The sequence below is a fragment of the Arctopsyche grandis genome, chromosome 9, assembly GCF_051622035.1.
Source record: "Arctopsyche grandis isolate Sample6627 chromosome 9, ASM5162203v2, whole genome shotgun sequence".
NCBI classification, from domain to species: Eukaryota; Metazoa; Arthropoda; class Insecta; order Trichoptera; family Hydropsychidae; genus Arctopsyche; species Arctopsyche grandis.
Window position 1 is genome coordinate 18,025,174 of NC_135363.1, and position 8,164 is coordinate 18,033,337.

Here is an 8,164-nt window from a genome sequence, read left to right on the forward strand (position 1 = left end):
ACGTCACACCTCGTCCACTGGGAAACCGTCCAGCTCTACACGGCTTCTCCACACTCGACGACCAAACCCTCAACCCAGACACTGCTCTCGTCTCATGCCTGCAAAATGCCAATGTGCCACTGCTCTGTCTACACATACGTATTCAATTTCACGAGTTAAATTTGAATATTCCTTTTTACCAATCGGTAATCAATAGCCTGGGAGGCCAAACCTATGGTCAATTATGCAATTCATTCAAAAAACTAGAGATATGCATTTATGTACAGTAACAGGCCCGTGCCTACCGGGTCTACCTCACGGGACCGAAAGTGAAACGCTCGAAAACGCAAATATCGGAAGGCAAAGATCAAAAATCGAAAGATCTTAAGTCAATTTCGAATCGAAAGATCTTAAGATTCATTAGCCATGCTGCTGGCTAATGAAGTCGGAAACAAAGTCGCAACCGGAACTGGGAATCGGAACTAAAAAATAAATCGGGAATCGGAACTGAAATAGTAATCGGAATCACTCGCCACATACAAACATACATCTTATCCGTTTTTATACATATTATATTCTTTTAATAAAATGATAGCACTTTAAAAACGAACGATTGCTATATTTTATAAAAAGTATTTCATGAAACGATGTCGTAGCCTACTTAAATGACCTGATAAAATTCTGGAAGCTTTATATGGACCAACTTAATTCCGAATAGTGGTGGAAAACTCTTCCAGGTGTACATAGAAGAAGTTTTAATTATTAATCATAACATTGGAGCTGACTTCTGTTCATACTTAATTGGTGCATAACAACCAATATGGTTTCAAATATTCGATCGATGTTTTTTGCCATTGATGACGTATGGATGTGAAACTAAACATTGAACGCCAAGATTCTACACAAAGTCCAATACACTCAAAGAGTTATGGAACTCTGTATGCTTGGCATATCGAGGAAAGACAGGAAACGGAATACGTGGGTGAAAAGTATGACAAGATTAGTGGATAGAGTAAATATGTTGAAATGTCAATGGGCGGGTCACGTGGCTAGATGAATGAATGAAAGGTGGGAAAATGTAATAGAATGGTACACGAGAGAATGCAAAAGGATAAAAGGAAGGATAAGTAGACGAAATTAGGAAAATGTGTGGGGTGAGATGGATGAGAGTAGCGTAAAACATGTTGAAGAAGCATCCAGCATTGGACGGTGATTGTCTGTAGATGATGGTGATGATGGTGATATAATATATACATACATGTATATATTATATAATCGGTCCGGTAGTTGATAAGATTTTTATAAAATTAGCGAGCCGTTTGTTGACTTCCGAAAATCGAATTATGTGATTTAAAATATTATATTTGGCAAGAATTTAAATAATGGAGAATTTGATTTAATATTTCTGCAAAAAATCGAATTAAAAAATATAGCTACATACATACATATGTATGTACTTTTTGGCGATATCACATTTTTGGTAAAAATTTGGATTTAGAGGTTTCCGTTACCCATCATATGAATCTGGATATGTCTACTACTAATGAGAGTTATAATTTTTTTATACGAAGAATGGTTGTGAAATTTTAAAATTTGATCTTATTTTAGTTGTGAAATTTTAACATTTGATTTTTAGCCGATCGTCAATAATTTAACCCGTATGCTCTTAAGATAATTCGTATTGACTGGCTGCATTAGAAGTAGGTTATTGTGTTTAAAAAAAAATTAAAAATTAATTGTTCAGATTATCCGTCTCTCCCAATTTTGTAATTGGAAGTTCACTTTACATAGATAATTACGTATACATTTAAATTTCTTTTTGCGACCTTTTTTCAGCCAATAGAAAATTTCTTTTCTCGTCGACAGCAACATATTTTCCACCCACGTTAACAAAATATATGTACACATTTAGCAAACAATGCCAACACTTGATTATTATTTGAGTCATTAAACTGACTTCAGAAAACAAAATGTTAAAAATATCAAAAAGTATTATACTCTCGAGTATAAAAGAGACTATATTTTTACTTTATCTATGTACGTAGTAACAATAGATGAAGTTTTGTGATCATGCGAAAATTCGAACTCTTTAATTATGTGCCATAAAAAAGTTATAATTAGGGCGACCATAAGTACCGTTTTGGCCCGGACAGTCTAGCTTTTAACGTGCTTTACCTTCGTCCCGTGGTTTTCGTAAATTGTTTGATATGTCCCATTTTGGCCGTCCACTGATGCATAGAAGAATTTTTTTGTCCCTTCTTCGTTTTACTCATAAAGTCATAAAAGTCATAGCAAAAGATCGGCGTTGGGCGTAGTGAGCGGACCGGAAGCGTGCCGTTCATCGTAAGTTCGCCGTGCATTGTTAAAGGTTCGCCGAACCTTTTTTTTGCACTCCAGCTTTGTAAATATACCCAAAACGCCCCGATTCCTGGAAAAAGCACACTTCCTATCCGCCCTTTAGTTGGGCGATGCTTTTCGCACAAAAAATTGTTCACTATTGTCAACCATGTTTTTTGGTCTCTTGCTTTGTACAGTAATGGAGCGGTCTATTGATATTTTAAAACTACTCATAACAAAGGAATACTAACCGGCGTTTAGAAAATATTTTGTTACATTATTCATTTTACATATTGCTGAATAAAAATTGCGTTGTGCTATAGTTTTCACCATAATTATTTCTATATAACAGTAAAATGCAATATTATATTATATATTTTTTATTTTATTACATGATTATGAAATAAGTATTGACAATTAGGTATAGTTTGATAAGATGTGATATTAATGTTCATTAGAAATAATATTAGCGTATATAAATTAATAAGATTGAACGGCAATTTTGGACGATTGGCGTGAATGTGACAACAAATCGAGTAAGTATGTTTTTGTTTTTAGTTTATCGATCTCAATAGAATTTCTGCAAGGTTTTTAAAAATTTTATATGATTACAGTGAAAGTAGCATGGATATAGATAAAAATATTTTAATGTTTGGGGATTAGAATTTTAATTGGAATAATTTGAATGAATTTTATGTTAAGAAATTATATAATTGAGTGAATGAAATGCGTTTTAAACAAATTGTAAATGAAATGACTAGAGTGAATGATAATTCTAAACCCCTTATAGACTTAGTTATAACTAATATAATAATTTAAAATGTGTTTTAAAAGATGAACCAAAAATAACAGATCACTCTAATGCTATTTTATTGGAACCCATAGTTGGCAAGAAACCTGTGGAAGCAATATTTTTATTTTATTTATTTTATTTTTATTTTATTTTAAAAAATCAATACCACAGAGACTTGACAGGTTGCCCCAAAGCGTCAATGTGATTTTAATACAAATAATAAAAATCATAAAAATTACAAAAAAAACATCATAAAAAAAATAATAAAAATCATAAATAAAAAAAAACATAAGAAAATAATAAAAATCATAAATAAAAAAAAAAACATCATAAAAAAATAATAAAAATCAAGTAAAAAATATGTACACAAAATAAAAACAAAGAAATAAGATTGAAAAATTTATATCGTGCTTTTTAGGATGTGTTCCACCAACTCAACATAACTGGCATCGAATAGGTCCAAGTAATGTGCCAGTAAGTTAAGGAGTCGAACAGCTCTCGAGAGGGGGGAGTTCATGAGCACGTTTGATTTAGCCCTAATTGGTAAAAATATATCATGTTTTCTTAAAACTCTACGATTTTCCGGGGCCCAGAATTTTAGTTTCTCCAGGATAGTGGGATTGTGAATCTCTCCTCTAAGTAATTTTACGAAATGTTTCCCAAGAAATAAATCTCTTCTCTTTGCCAGGGAGTTGAAACCCAAAGATCCCAAGACAAAGGCACTAGGGAACAGATATGGATAAAATCCAAATGTCTTCAGATATAAAAATCTAAGGAATTTCCTTTGGACTCGTTCCAACATTAGAGAGTAACGAAGTTGATAGGGAGACCATATAATGGAGCCAAACTCGAGCACACTGCGAACTAATGTACAATATAAGAGACGAATGGCAGTGAGCCCTAGTTCGGACGAATTACGGATTACTAATCCAAGGATTTTTGTTGCCCTATCACAGATATTCTCAATGTGAATGTTGAAACTCCAACTATTTTCGAAGACTATTCCCAGATCAGATATAAATAATTCTCTCTGAAGAAGAGAATCATGAAATTTATACGGATATTTAATAGGAGAACGAGAACGAGAGTAAGAAATGACCCGACACTTTAGGATATTGAAGGGAAGTTTATTAACATGAGCCCATTCATAAATAGAATTCAAATCCTCTTGCAAATAAAGAGCGTCAGGTAAATCAATTATTCTCTTATAGATTTTTAAGTCATCCGCATATAATAAAAATTTAGAATGGTGAATAGAAGATTGAATATCGTTGATAAATATTAGGAATAATAAAGGGCCAAGATTTGATCCTTGGGGAATCCCAGAAGTGGCAACATACTCATAAGAAAAGCAACTCCCAAACTTAACGAATTGACGTCGATCCTGTAAATAAGAAATAAAAAGACCAACAAGATTATAAGTAAATCCAATAAAACTTAATTTACTAACCAAAATTTTATGATCAACTTTATCAAACGCCTTCTCAAAATCAGTATATATTACATCCATTTGATTATTACAATCCAAAGTGCTGGTTATGTCATTAGAGAAACATAACAAGTTGGTAATGGCTGATCTGGCCGGACGAAAGCCATGCTGCTGATCAATGAGCATACTTTGAAAGTGATTAAAAATGTATCTGTGTAATATTACCTCAAACATTTTGGCTGGCGCTGACAAGATAGTTATTGGTCTGTAGTTCCTTACACAAGATTTATCGTCCTTCTTATGAATAGGAGTTACTTTAGAGCATTTCCATAAATTGGGGAATGAAGAGTTCCTTAGAATTAAATTAAAAATGAATTTTAAAGGTTCTAAGAGACTAACCTCACATCCTTTTAGGATGTAATTAGGGATGGAGTCAGGACCGGAAGAATAAATATTTTTTAACTTTAGAAAGCCATATTTCAGATCGGAAGAGTCAAGATGATTAATCGCTAAAGTGGGGAAAGTAAATTCCGAGTCATTGGTAGGTTCCATGGAATCAGTAGGATTATTGAAAACTGATTTAAAAAAGTCGGCAAATCCATTAGCAATGTTTTGATCACCCTCTAACAATCCAGAATCATTGTACATAATGGTCGACTTTACACGATTTACACGTTTAGAATTGATGAAGTTCCAGAATTTCTTAGGGTTTTTAACTATGGAACTTTCACAATCAGCTACATAAACATTATATGCATTATTAATTAATTTCTTAATTTCCGTACGTAAAATACGGAAATTATTTAAGATAAGAGGATTGCTCGATTTCTTCCAGAGTTTATGTGTTTGATATTTACTTTTTAAGAGATTAATAATTTCTTTAGTAAACCAAGGCGGATAAATCCTTTTACTCGTCACTAATCCTTTCAACCGAAAACAATCATTAAAAATAGAATATATAATGTCATAGAAATTAGAGAGGGCCAAATTAACATCTTTGCACTCATAAACTCGCTCCCATTGACAATTACAAAGAATATCATTTAAATATTTGAAATCAACATTTGTAAATAACCATCCATTTAGGACAGAGGTATTAAGACAGTTATTTATTAAACGAAGTGAGGAATAAGTTATAGTTAATTTTAAATGAATATCAAGAGCAGGATGATAGCTGTCTTCAGGAACCAAGGAATCAACTGAATTTGAAATAATAATATTCTGACAATCTAAATTTGTTAATAGAAAATCCAACATGGAATTATTAAAATAGTTTCGAATAGTATTAATTTGTTTTAAGTTGAATAAAGATATAAAAAAATTAAGGTCATCAGGAAAACAGTTAGAAGAATTCAGATTAAAATCTCCAGATATAAAAATGCGACCATTACTTAAATGTGAATAATTAGATATAATTAAATCAAAAAATCGCTTATAAATATTTGGTGGAGATCTTGGTGGAAAATAAATAGTACATATGTATATAAAAAAAGGAATGTTAACAAATCTTAGTTTTAGCCATACACATTCATGAATGTCCTCAAGATGACTAAGTCTTTCAACCGAAATAATATTTGTATTTTTAACTGCTAGAAGAACACCACCACCTCTGGCAGATCTATCATGGCGATATATATTGAAACTGCTGTCAAGTACTTCGGCATCATGTACAGATGAGTTTAGCCATGTTTCAGTAATAGCAAGGACGTCAATAGATCTAGAAGCGGCGTTGTTGTAGAATTCCTTGAGTTTTGTATTTAAACCCCGCACATTTTGATAATAAAGTTTAATGTTACGGGTCACGGGTTTGGGCAATCGGTTTCGAAGAGATTTTTTTGAGAAATAACCATTCTCTTATGCCAGTACCCATAGGCCAAAATTCAGGATTGATAATTATATTAAAAGTTTCAGTATCTACACTAATTTTAAATGACGAGCACATGTCAGTTTTAGCAACCTGAGAAACGTTGATTCTTTTATTTTTAATTTTATTTAATATGAACTGTTTCACAGTATCACAAGTGCAGTTATTTGCCAAATTAAAAACGTGTACATTCTTCAATTTCGGAATAGTGGCCACCTGTAAAGTTTTATCAGGTGCTCCAGATCCACGAGTGTATGGCAGTCTCCCGGAAGAAGTCCCAGCGACCTGACTGAACGAATTTGAAGGATCTACAGTAGAAGCAGAAGCAGGAGCACAAGAGACAGGAACATAATCAGATGTTGAAGCAGAAGCTGATGTAAGTGTAGCTGAAGATGAAGATGGCAGAGGTGAAGCAGTAGAAGATAGCGCTGCGACCTGACTGTAAGATTTCGCAGGTTTTATAGGAGAAGGAGGAGAAGCAGAAACAGAAACAGTAGAAGCAGAAACAGTAGCACACCCAGGAGTAGATGCTGAAGCTAAAGCAGACGCGAGTGAAGTTGAAGCTGAATAAGGCGGAGGTGAAACGGTAGAGGATGCCGCTATAACGTCATACGGGCATCTGACAGGTGTTTGTTTATGTACTGTAGTATTGTTACATTCAGTTGACAGTGTGGAGAGTTCTCGTAATGTTACCTCGCCCGATTGCAGAGTTGTAGGTTCAACAAAAACAGCTGGAGCCAGAGCTGCTGGAAAGGGACGACACATCATCCTCTTTATTTCACCGACATCAGTGTGGATAGTCTGGAGGGACTCCACAGCGATTTTTAGCGAGGCCAGGTTATTAAAAGCGACGCGTGCGATGGATACTATATTTTTAATTTCGTCGCTGATGTATCGCACCCTGTCCTTGGTAAGGACATTGGCACCAGATCCTTTTTTTGAAAGGTCCGCGAGTATTCTCTGGCTTATAGTAACAATATCCTCCATGGTAGAATGCGAACGATTTAACACGTCCAGACACAACGATAGCACAAAATCAAATATGTATAATTGAAAAGCAATACATACTTAGATTTTAATATATTGAATGAAATGCTGAAAGAATGCAAGTGGAATAATGATAGTGATAATTTAAATGTTGTAGAATGAAATATACCTATACAATAGTTTAATGAATGTAAGAAATAAGACCTTACAATCCAAGAAATGTATCTATCGTCATTCATTAAAACCTTGGTTCGCAAAAGAAGTCAAAGAAATTTTATCACAAAAAAAATATTAAATTTCTAAAGTTTAAATTCTGCAAAGAAAATGATGGCTTTGTGTGAATATAAGAAGGCTTTGTGTGAATATAAGAAGACTAGGAATGCTGCTGTAGCCATTGTAAGAAAGGCAAAAAATTAATGGTTCGATAGAAATATTGATAAATTTAATAATGATCCGACAAGAATGTGGAAAACAATAAAAACATGAATGAATGAAAGAATTAGACATAGATGGAATTGTGTATAGTGATAAAGTAATTATGGCAGATAGGTTAAATGAGTTTTTTATATATAATATTAGAAATATTGTAGATTCAATACAGGTTGGGTCTCATTATCATTATACATAATAGTTTATATAATTTATCTACAGCGATAAATCTATATATACATATATATAAAATTGAATGTCTGTTTGTCTGTCTGTCAGGATTTGAGATTTGAGAAAGAACTTTCAGGATTTGTTGTATGCATTTTCGAGAAGATTACTGTGAAAA